This window comes from Pteropus vampyrus, unplaced genomic scaffold, assembly GCF_000151845.1.
Source record: "Pteropus vampyrus isolate Shadow unplaced genomic scaffold, Pvam_2.0 Scaffold75, whole genome shotgun sequence".
NCBI classification, from domain to species: Eukaryota; Metazoa; Chordata; class Mammalia; order Chiroptera; family Pteropodidae; genus Pteropus; species Pteropus vampyrus.
Window position 1 is genome coordinate 1744773 of NW_011888856.1, and position 12358 is coordinate 1757130.

Genomic DNA, 12358 nt, shown 5'->3' on the forward strand with positions numbered 1-12358 from the left:
GCTAAATAAACACAGAGATGGTAAGACACATCCCGATTTGAAAAACATTCAAATGTTTGTACGCATGTCAGGAAATAAATACCTACCAAGCAAAGTGCATTAGGGAAATGTGCTATTCGCTGGGCCCCACAAACTGGTATTCTAGGTACTAACTCTACTTCTGAGAGAAGCTTCTGAGGTAGTACTAAGCCAGTATGCGACCCTTCTAGGATTTACCAGTGAGATTTATTTCAGATCAATCAAATGGATATTTGTCGATCCCTGCTATGTGTTAGACCGTGTACCAGGTACGTGGGACATGATAAATAAGACAAAACTCAGTTTTCATAGAGCTTAAAAGTATCTAACAGGTAACTGTAAATGTGATGGGTACAAGAGAAGGGGACAGCAGGATGCTCTGAGAGTGTAAGGTGTGGGGATTATGCTTTTTATACTTTGATAAATGATATATATAACTTAGTTGCAAAATCAATCCCATGGAAGGATGTTGAAATTATTGGGACTGTATAAGCTAGAGATGAAGACGCAAAAGAGAGGGCTGTTATTGTCTTCAGGTATATAATCATTTTTGTATTTGTTTTGTTTAAAAAAAATTTTGGTTGGGTGTTTAGCCAGGGCACATTGAACAGTAGTGAAACGCTAAGTAGACTTTATTCAGTGCTGTGTGCTAGCTGTCGTGACAAACACGTTTATGTTGTATCTCATTTGATCTCACAGCAAATGCCTCTCTTTTACAGAAGAGACAACTGAAGCTTAAAGAGATTAAGGGACTCTGTTGAGGTCAAACTACAGTGAGGGGCGGGGCAGGACCAGAGCCCAGATGCGATTTAATCATCTGTGCTATGGATAGTTTCTAACTTTCCATACCCGTTGTAGTTGTTTTATGTTTGAAAAGTATATAATTATTGCAGGAGTTACACACTCAGATGACCCCAGGGCCAAGCAGGTAATAGAGATGTGTGGATGGAAGACGATAAGGTGTGACGTTCAGGACTCATGAGTGTTTTCCTGAACCAAAGGCATTCAGACATTCAAATGTGGACTTATTTAAAAGAAGGACACACAGAGGAATCTGTGGGCCCTTTATCCCTAGGAAGTCAGGTTGGTGGGGGACCTCATTTTTTTTAAGACTTTTTCATATTAACCCAATAGTCATTTGCGTAGTACTTATCATCTAGCATAGGGGTGTGTGTGTGTGTGTGTGTGTGTGTGTGTGTGTGTGTGAGGATACAGTGTGGTATGTAGTCACTGCTGTGTGATTTTGAACAAATTGCTTAACTTCTCTGAACCTAGTTTTCTTTATCAAAAATAAAAATTACCTCCAGGGGTCGTTGAAAGATGCAGGAATAACATACATGGAGTTCTCAGGCCTGTGCCTGGGACATAGTGAACACACAGTAAGCAGCAGCTGTTGCTGTTTTTTAAAATATATTTGCTTTTCTTCCTAGACTGTTAGTCTTTTGCAGGCAGCTCTTAAATCACATGCATCACCATCGCTTAGCACAGACTTGGTATTGCGCACCTCCTTCGCCGGTTTGGTCACGCACGGCTTTTCACTTCTTTCAGTGAGTAATGACAGCCATCGAAGAGCTTGAGATGGGTGCGAATGAGCTGTTTCCCCACAACTTCTCTTGCTGGTCATAATGAAAGTAAGTCTCATGCCAAATTCTGCCCCACACGAAGCCATTTATTAAACAAACATTCATTATTACGGAACAACTCAGACAGCCTGTACTGCAGGCTGGGTGAAGGCTCAAATTTATGTCTTTTAGGTAGTAACACACCTTTCTGGAAAGATTCACTTGAGGCAGATTGGACAATAATCCAAGGCAGGATCCATTTACCCTCAGAATGGGCATCCGATAGCTAGGAACCTTTTGCCTCGAAGGTGAGACACAGTATCATTTAGGTTTAGGCCTTGACCATATTTCTTCAGTGTCTTCCTGGGTTCTCATACCCCAGGTTCCCTGTTCATGCAGAGAAGAGTTTAAATATACAAATATTCAACCAATTCACATATCTTAAACACCATTAATTTTGCCAGTGAATCTCTAACACCCATAATATTGATGATCAAACCTCTGATCTCACCAATCAAAATCCATTTCTGACATTCATTATGGTAATTAGAAAGTCTCCGTGTTGCTGGAGAAACCAATAACCAAAGTGGTAGTCCCCTCTGGCTTGTGAGCTTCGTTGTGGATGAGAAGGATAGCTGTTTGAGCACGAACTTGGACTCTGTAGCAGTGACTCTCAACCAGGGTGATTTTGTCCCCAAGGAGACATTTGGCAACGTCTGGAGACTGTTGGTTGCCACGACTGAGGGAAGGGCGCTGTTGACATTTAGTGTATGGAGTCCAGGGATGCTGCTGACTTCCATGGCAAGCGCCCCACAACAAAGAATCATCTGGCCCCAGATGCCTTTAACAAGGAGGTTGGGCAACTCTGCCCTAGAGAGCAGCTTAAAGTGACTCACATGCTCACGTCATATGACTCTGTCTGTGATGATGTATTTTAAAGTTAAATTACAGCCTTTATAACACTTGCCACGTAAACTTAGCAGTAAAGACTTGAACGTATTTAGTAATTCACTGTAATGTAACACATGTGGAAGGCATGAATTTAGTTATTTACTACCTATGGTAGACCCAATAAATAACGTAGCCTATAAAACTTTTCAAAAATGATAGGCCTTGGTCTTGCTCACCTGGAATGTAAGGATGGACTTGTGTTGCCCAGGCAGTGCTTTTATAAATTGCCGTCTCAGTGGACACTCTTGTGCTACTGAGTTAGTTATCAGGCTTTTTAATTGACTTCAGTATAACAGACATGCACCGAATGCCTGCTGTGAGCCAGAGACTGTGGAAGGGTTACAGAAACAGTAAAACTCTGGCCCAGAGGAGTCTGCAGCACAGTGGGAATCAGGCACGACATACCTTAAGCGAGGCCACTTCCAGTTATAATGTCCCAACAGCCCATGATTACAGAAATCCCCCCGGTTTACCCTCGTTTCACTCCACATTGCTTTTGTGTCACCCCCAAGTGGTCTGAGCCACGTGAGCCGGTGTATGTTCTCGCCTAAGTACTGCCAGGTAGTACTGATACAACTGTGTTTCACCTAAAAGAGCAAAAATAGATAAAAACCACAGATGTTCAAGAGAAATAGACTCTGAACAAGATCTATAGAAAGAAAAAAAGCAACAGTTTCTGTTTATTGTGAAAAGGTCACATTTACCTCTTAAACTCCGGAGCAGAGGAAGTGATCAGTAGCATCATCAGCTCTGTTGGGGGCTCCAGTATCTCTTCTTGCCCTTTTGGGTGGGTCCTCAGCATCCTTCACCGATCATGTGTCATAATGCGTCTTAGCACTGGCCGCCTTAGCTAAAGGAATGCTCTTAGAACACCCACCAGCTGCCCGTCTCTCCATGATTTCCCTTCACTAGAGATGGCACTCCAGGTCGTGTGGGTGGCTGCATAATCACTGACATGTCTGCATGTAGGCATGTGGCCTGAAACGTTCTAAACTTAGAAACCATTCAGATCAGACCTCGTGGTGGTGGTTTTTGGACAGCGATAACTGTGGCATTCTCCAAGGTTTGTATAAAACGAGTTCTGACATTGCCAACTATAGATTTCGGCTTGAACAGCGATCTGTTCAGTGAGTAACCGTGGCCCAGAGAACATTCATTCTTCTTTTTACAACTTGATTCCATTAATTATTATTTTTAAATTGGAGTTTCACTTGGCTATAGGTAGATAATTTTATGGAAAGGGGTAAAAATTTGGTCAATGGGGGTTGTGGGGTGTAAAAATAGTAATCAGGGTTGAGATCAGTTGTATTTTTAACATTATATTAGCCAAGCAGTGGAGTTAGTTTCCTTTCAGCTGATTAAGTTACATGTCTAGTTGGAGAATAAACTTTGCAGAAATAGCAAAATTTGTCTCTATGTCACTTGTAAATGATTTATTGTCTTTCTTCTTTAACATTTTTATGTATCAATGATATGTATTTTAAAAGTCCCAGCCAAAGTCTATATTTCAGCATTGCCTACCTTTTATATTCTTCTGGGCAGAACATTAAAAAAAGAAAAAAAAAAGGGAGTTTATAAAGAAATTTTTCAGGAATAATTTGTTATTCTAAATTCAGTTTTATATGAATTCTCAGGACATTTTGCAAGTGTAGGTTGGTGTCAAAGAAAATTGTAATCCTAGACCAGAAAAACCATCACGACTTCTAAGAGTCACAACGATCATATCTTGGTGGCCCAAAGCATCAAGTGACTTAGCCAATTGGCAGGTCCCTTTTTGTGAAGACAGATAACTTGTGCGACTGAAGTTTTTTACTGAGTGGGTACACTTTGCTATTATTTTAATAGCTACCCCCAAATGGTAGCATGGTTAAAAAATCTTCTAATCCTGGGTTCGGTTTAGGCATTTCAGCTAACTGCGGGTTATAGGGGAGCGTTAGGTTTTTACTCCATGTGAGGTGCGATAGAATGTAATCCCGTCCGATTCTATTTAGACAAAATAACATAGTGGCAAAAGTAGTTAAGAATTAGATTTTTGTTATGCCTTTGAAGTGAAAACTCAGAGTGCTCTTTTATGTAACTAAAGGCTCAGCGCATAGATAATGAAATCCTTCTTGCTGGTCTGGCATTTAAATCATCTCCACACCCTTTCTCTTTTCATGTTGAACTTTAGTTCATTGTTATTGGTAAAAGAACAATTCCTTTGGATAATAATTGGGTTATTATGTATAATTATATGTATGTAATTTGGATTATAACTGGATTAAAAGGTTAGACCCAATAAACTTTTTCTTCCTTATTGCAAGGCCTTTGCCACGTTGGAGTCTGTAGCAAACGCCTTCACAAATAACGTCGTCGAGTGGGAAGTGTGCCCTGTTTCTTGCCTGCTTGCAGATCTCCCCTAGACTAGAAGTGTGTCTTGCTAACCAGAGAGTGGCCATGTGAGGAGTAAATTTGTTTCAACACTGGAGCTGTCTGTAGCTTGGTGTTAGGCAGCTGTGGCTAAAGGTGAAGTGGAACAATTTTTTAAAAAGTAGATGACAGATATATTGAGGTAGGTCTGTTGTTTCCATGTGACATCACTTGGGTTCCATTCAGATTGGGAGCCTGACAGTGCCTGATTGAGTGTGTCTAGGATTTAAGAGGCAGTTTAGTATGGCTCCTAGTTGTGCTGGATTTTTGGGTGGGCTGACTTCGAGGTTCATCAGTTCATCTGGCATTTATGGGATGCCCACTGCATACTGGGTACTGGAAAATTGAGGGCAAGTTGGGGACTTATCAATTGCTCTTTTTACACTGGAATTTTCTCTACTGAGTATGAGTTTTATTTTCCCTCTGCCTTCTCATAGTGCACTTTCTAAACATTTTATTCAAATCACCAAGTTGTCTAGCATTTTCAGTAAGGTTCAAAAGAAAATTAAACAATGTCTAGCTCCCTGACTGACAAGCCTCAGAGGATTTCTAGAGACAAGTCATACCCGGCAAAGCTGTGTGCCTGCGTTGTGTGTGTTTTAATAGAATTTGTAAAGGTGTAAAAAAAGGAATCTAATACGTGTCACTTACAAAGCATTTCCTAATGTATTTGATACAGGGGCTCATGACATTTAACTTTGGAACTTGGTTAACCTTGGCTACAGAATGAGCACGGAGTGACAGTGACTGCACAGAGAGGGCCAAGAAACGCCGAAATCATCAGCATCACCTTAGGGCAGTTGCTGGTGTGCTTTAGGGACCAGGAGCAGGGGCCTCCTGTTTGAATGTCGTCGTTACTCTAACAGAAAGAGTAGAGTTTACCAAGTGTTGCTAAGTTAAAATGAGCTCTCAACTGTAGGGAGAATTAAGAATTAATAACCAGGAGCCAGACAAAATAGAACTGAATAGGAGGGATGTTGATAAGCTTTTACTGAGTATTATTTTATAGGTGAGAGAACTAAGTATGAGGATGGTAAGGTAACCGACCAAAGGTTGTACAAGTAGTAAGTAGCATTACCAGTATTCATACTGAGATCTAATTGACTCCGAAGTCGCATGATTTTTCCATCATCTATAATGTCGTTAAGCCCCACTGGTAATACGATATAGCCATTAACATATCAAAATTGTTGCTTAAAGAGAGATGCTTTTATTTGTGTTAATTTATCTATCTTAACGTGAATTATACTTTCACGGTAATTTTAATTCTCATTATTTTTAACAGTGTTATTGAGATATAATTTACACAGATACAATTCACCCATTTGAAGTGTACAATTTAGTGATTTTCAGCATATTCACAGGGTTGCGCAGCCATCAGCACAATTTAATTTAGAACATTTTCATCCCCCTTAGAAGAAACCCCACAGCCACTGGCACTTTCCATTCCCCGCCCCCCAGCCCTAAGCAGCTGCCAGTCTATTTACTGTGTTTATAGATTTGCCTATTCTGGACATTTCATATAACTGGAATAATCCAATATTTAGTCCTTTGTGATTGGTTTCTTTAACTTATGTTTTTAAGGTTCATCCATACAGTAGTATGTTAAGTATTCCATTTGTTTTTATGGCTGAATAATATTCCATTATACGAGTATGCCACATTTAATTTTTCCATTCATCAGTCGATGGACATTTATTTCTACTTTTGGGCTATTATAAATAATGCTGCTATTCACATTTGTGAACGAGTTTTTGAGTGGACGTGTATTTTCATTTCTTTTGGGCATAAACCCAGAAGTGGAATTGTTGGGTTATATGGTGGTAACTCAACGTGTAACTTTTTGAGGAACCGCCAAACTCTTTTCCAAAGCAGCGGTACCATGTTACATTCCCACCAGCAGCGTACGAGGGTTCCGATTTCTCCACATTCTCGCCAACGCTGGGTATTGTCCATCTTTTCTTTTTCCTCATTAACTTCTCATTTTATGAAATAGCCAAAGAAGAATATTCTTATTGCTATTTTATGGACGAAATCACTCTGAATCAACAAACATTAAAAAAGAAGCCCAGTATGTGTGTGACTAGAGGGGAGGAAGTGGCATGGACAGTTCAAAACAGCAAATCATCCAAAAGCAATTTAAAAGTTTTTGAGTCTGATGCTTACAGCTATATTAGATATTAGAGATCATATTTCCCTCTCCTACATTTTAAAGGTGATGAAACCAGAGCCTAGAAAAGGAAGTAAATTTAACACTGACATCAAGCTGCTTGGTAGAGAAGCCAGAACCAGCAGCTCCGTCTCCCTGCCTCCCAGGCCCTCGCCTGTTCCAGTACAGCCTGTAGCATTCTGCCCAAGGGGATTTACAAACTTGTCTAAATCATAGGAACTCCATTTTTTAAACTCATTTATCCATGCCGGCCTTTTATTAAAATAAATCTATCTTCACTTATAATGGGGCATGGGAAGGTCAGCAAAGCTGACACCTCCCGTTGGGAAGTTTCTGATAGAATTTACTCCACGTATTGCCTATGATGAAACTGATGCGCAGGCGGAAAATTAATGCAGGCAGTGTTACTTGGTGATGTTTCTTGGATCAGATAGCTTTGCTGTGAATCCTAGCTCTGCTGCTTGCTCAATAACTGCTTGATCCTTTCTGTAATTGTTTCCTTATTTTTAAAATGGGGACGGTAATGGTATCTACGTCATGAAATCGTTATCATTATTATTATTTTTTTACACCTACAGCAACAGGTCTTCCTAGGTGGTCTCCCATCCAAGTACTAACCAGGCCCGACCCTGCTTAGCTTCCAAGATCAGACAGGATCGGGCTCGTTCAGGGTGGCATGGCTGTAGATTGAAATTATTTTGAGAATGAAATGAGATAATCCCTGTAGAGAGGTTAGCACAGTGCCTGGCTCCTAGAAAGCCCTCAATAAATGCTGACAAATTATCATTGGAGAACAACTTACTCAGATCACTGAAAACATTGCGGTCTGGGATTTATAGAAGATAAACGAACCATTCCTTTTTAAAAAGTAGTTTCTACTAAAGGAGCAGCCCTAGAAAATAGCTATCTTCTAAAGTCGTCATGATTTTGAGCTATCTGGAGCATAATAAAATTATCCTTCTTAAGAGAAAAAAAAATGTTAACTTCCCATCCTTTACAAATTATGAGCTAATTTACTTTATACTGTAATTCGGCAGAAACCAACCTGGAAATTTCAACTTGAGTTGACCTTATATTAAACGCTCCAACAATGGGAAAACTTAACTTAAGCATCTATGCCTGTGATGGATGTAATATATTAGTGTTTTCCCTTAGTATCTTAGTTTGATTATCAAGATAAAAACCCATTAAATTATTTTAGGGCCAGCTGTGTACATTCATGTATCACTGCAGAAGAAAGGACTCTCCATGGGGAACCAGAAGATAGGACAGGAATCTGGCCCTTCTCCACCCTAGTGCATGACAATGGACAATGTTTTCATCCCGTCTATGTGCGCATCAGAGCTGTAAGTTTTGGTTTTCTCATCAGAAAGTTGGGGTCACGGGGATCAACAATTCCTACCTAAGAGGGTAGTCGTGAGACTTGAACAATAATCTGGGTACAGCAGCACTAGCACAGTGCCTGTCTCACAGTCGGGCTCAGGAGATGACAGCCATATTACAGCGCAGTGGGATTCTGTGTGCTACGCAAGATCTGGAGGCAGCTTCAGTCGTACGTTTAGGCGAAGAAATTGGACATGTCCGTGTTCATATAGTATGATTCATGTCTGCTCTGTTGTTGCTGCTGCTGCTGCTTTCCTGTAACCAATTTTAGAGCCTATGTTGGCAGCTGGAAGTATTTGGGATTAATTTCACACTCACTTTATGAGTTGACCGTTTTCCTGCAAGCAGCTCCCTGGGCCTCTGCCTCATTACTTTGGCATCAACTGATATGGCAGTTGGACGAAGATGTCCTTTGGGGTCTCCATTTTATTTGGAAACCTTCAATTTGAAAAAGCAAAACAAAGGCCATCAATACGCTGTGTTTGGAATCGTTAGCATTTGTTGTTTCTGAAGCCCCTCCCGTTCTGTATTCTGTTGCACACCGGGGAACACACAGCTTCCACGGCCAGCGAGGAGCACTGCAAGATCACTCCCTCCAATTTAAGTCCTACAGCTGGTGGGCCTCATTTTCTCAGGTCCAGGTGAGCTGCGGAATCTTCTAGGCCTAGTCAGATCTGAATCTCGATAGGTCCAGTTTTTCCAGCCCTTTTTATATTAATTCTGCTAAATTCATTTGGCTCTGGTGGAGAACAAAGTAAACTTGGCCGTTACGTGTAAAACTAAATTGAGAACATGGAGATCTGTTTAGTATTTCATGCTGGCCAGTAGGTCAGGAAGATTTTTCTTGGGGGTAGTTTACATAAGGAATTGTTTATCCCTTTTCTTTTTTCATTTCTGAGACCATTTGGGGACAGCAGACTCTTTCCACAGTGGCACAGGAATATATCCAGTGAGACTGAGACTTAGAGAAACGGTGCTTCTCACGGGTCGGTGTATTTTGGGACCCGCTCAGCAAAGACCCTGTGGCCGGGGCTGAGAAGTCATTCTATCGCCACAGCTGCGTGTAGCAGGTTGGGTGGGTCCACGAACTGACGTGCTGTTACAGTTAGTAAAAGTTTCCCCTTGATAGTGAGGAGCCCAGCAAATGCCCCAAACGTTTACTGTCATCCCACAGCTGCTTAGCCTGTCACCTCCATCAGGTAATGCCCACGCTTAGAATACTCCGTGGCTCCCCAGCACCTACAGCTGAGTGCGTGTACTTCACCTTGACGTTCTGGTTCTTCTACAGCAGTCGCCCAGTTTACCTTTTCTGTCTCATTAAGTGCTTTTCCCAGACTGGAACATTTGCTCGTCCCTGAACAAGCAGCCTCTGCTTTTCTGCTTTCGGGCATGTGTTCAGGTTGTTGCCTTCACTTTTAAAGCATCCTTCTCCAGCATCTCTTCTTGAGGACAGATGTCAGGTACTGCTTCTCAGCGGCGCGCTGGCAGACATTTAACAACAGGCTCTCTGGGGAGGAGTGCGTGGTGGGAAGCCTGGCTGTGGAACGTTTGTCGACCTCCACGTTGTAAATACTTCCCCCATGGCCGATCTCAAGCTACCAGCGTGAGGTCGCAGAGCGCAGCGTAGGGTTGCAGAGATGGGATGAGATGTGCAGGAGCCCACACGGCTGTGCTTCCCACACGCAGGGGCAACACGCATATAAAACCCCGAGGGCCTGGCTCATAGCAAAATGATTAGGAGGTAATGAGCTTTGCACATTTATGACCTTTGTTTTAATGTAATTTATTTAATTTTAAGTTTATGTAATTTGGTCTTTTTTTTTTTTTTGTAATAGCCGTTTTTAACAGCTGGCTCTGGCTCACAAAATTCCCCTGAACTGAGCAATCGGTTCTTTCCCCTGAGCCCGCAGGAGCTGGCGGGGCCCACGCCCCCCAACCGCTGTTCTTCCTTCAACTTTTCCTCTCGCAGCTTCTCTGCCCTCGGGGTGTTGTGAGGCCCCTCCCTGTAAGGTGCTTCAGGTCTCATGCTTCGGAGTGGGAGACTCCACGGTCTGCATCCTGAGCACTCGTGTACCAGGCGATGGTCAAGCTGACTACTTAATTTGCAGTCCCAGTGCAAAATGGAAACGCAGGGCCCTTGTTAAAAGACAGGAAGAAACTGCTGTTAAAACAGCTATTAAAATATAAAGCTTTTCCTTTCTTCAGTGGTCCCTCGCACCTTCCAATGACATTTTTTATTTTCTATTTAATGTCATTCCAAGTAAGGAAAAATTAAAATTTTAAATCGTTAGTATGAATTTGACCATTAATCTTATACAATGCCAGTTTTAAATGCAAATGTAAGAGCCTTTAACTCCTAGGAGTTACTGAGCAGTTCTCCTCGGCTCCTGGCGTGCTCCATTATCCTGCTGACTTTACTTACAAAAAACAAGTTCAAAAATAGAAATATTAAGAATTTCAAGACAGACATACCAGGGCATTAAACCAGGCAAGGAACCCTTCTAAGCACAGTTTGCACACCCTGTGTACAGTACTGAGCAAATGCCTTTCATCTGCTGGGCTTCAGAGATGTCATTTGTAAAATAGAGATCATGCCGACTAAGTCGCAGTGGGGGTGACGACTGAAGGCACTGATACCTGATGGCACAGAGCAGAAAGCCTGGCCTGCAGTCTACGCTCCAGTCATTGGGCGGATTATTATTAATAATAATAATACTCCAGAGGGCAAGGACCAACGCTGATCCACCTCTGGGGCCCTAGGCCAGCCAGTGGTGCCTGGTCATAAAAGACTATTGGTTGAGCGATAAAAATAAATATTAATAGCATTCTCCTTTAGAGTCTATACGTCTTCCCTACATTGTCAGCATTGGCCCCCTTGACCTGTTTTCCTTCCTCCATTATAAAGTCTTTGAACATGGAGATGAGATCTGTCGCCATTGAATTCCCCAGAGTGCTTCCTGCAAATTCATACACATACCTGGCCCTTGGGAAGTGTTTATGACCTTGATCTTTGTATAATTTGGATTTATTGACAATAAGCATCTGTACCATAATATGATGACCCCCACAATGAGGCTTAATTGGTAACATTCTCAGGAAGAAAAAGGTATAAACTGAGACTTTGACAGGAGTCAGTTGCAACCATGGTGAGAGTGGGGGAAACAGATGATTCCAGGTGTTTTGGTTTAAGAAAAGTGGCCTCTCTCTCTGTCTTCGAGGGGACTTCTTGAAGTAATGGGGAAGAGATGAGTTCCAAGCCTCATTTGAGTCAAGAAGGCCCCAGGGATATTAACTCTGGCCCATAATAATCTATCCCTTTGCTAACTTCTTTCGCACTTACTTTCTCTTCTGCACAATTAGGACATCATTACAGTAATGTTTCTTTCCACTAATTGATCGTACATGTATGTTTTCTATCCAAGAGATTATAAGATCCTCACGGGCTATAAAATATCACATACTTCTTTTCAATGCAAATGGAAAGCAACACAGTACTAGGCACACAGTAAGCAAGGCACTTCATTGTATTGTACTGCCGACCTGGTCCAGACCCCCAGGGCTCCCTGGAGAGCCGAATCTGCCTTTATAACTCCGGAAAGCCCTCAACCGAGTGGCAAAGAATCCCGGTCTGCCCAGCATTGTCAAGCCAGGACCTTCAGTTGCTTTGTCCTTTCCTAACCTACATCTGTTTCCCAGTGCCTCCCAGATACCCCGAGGGCTGTTCCCCTGCAGCCCTACGCCCCACATGGAATTTGGGAGACATACAGTTGTAGAGTCCACTTGTTTGAATGATGATGTTTTAAAAAGCCCTTTGGGCCAGCGTCAATAGCCCATGAAATACCACCAAATGGATCATCATACACTA

At 42.0% G+C, this 12358-nt stretch overlaps 1 protein-coding gene and 1 pseudogene across 1 annotated transcript in view; one reads left to right on the plus strand and one right to left on the minus strand.

Annotated features, from left to right (window-relative positions):
- The window catches only part of BBS9 (Bardet-Biedl syndrome 9), a 396362-nt gene that overhangs the window by 308764 nt on the left and 75240 nt on the right, over positions 1-12358 (plus strand). The gene's annotated exons all lie outside the window — the stretch shown is intronic.
- LOC111741268 lies at positions 7680-7798 on the minus strand (annotated as a pseudogene).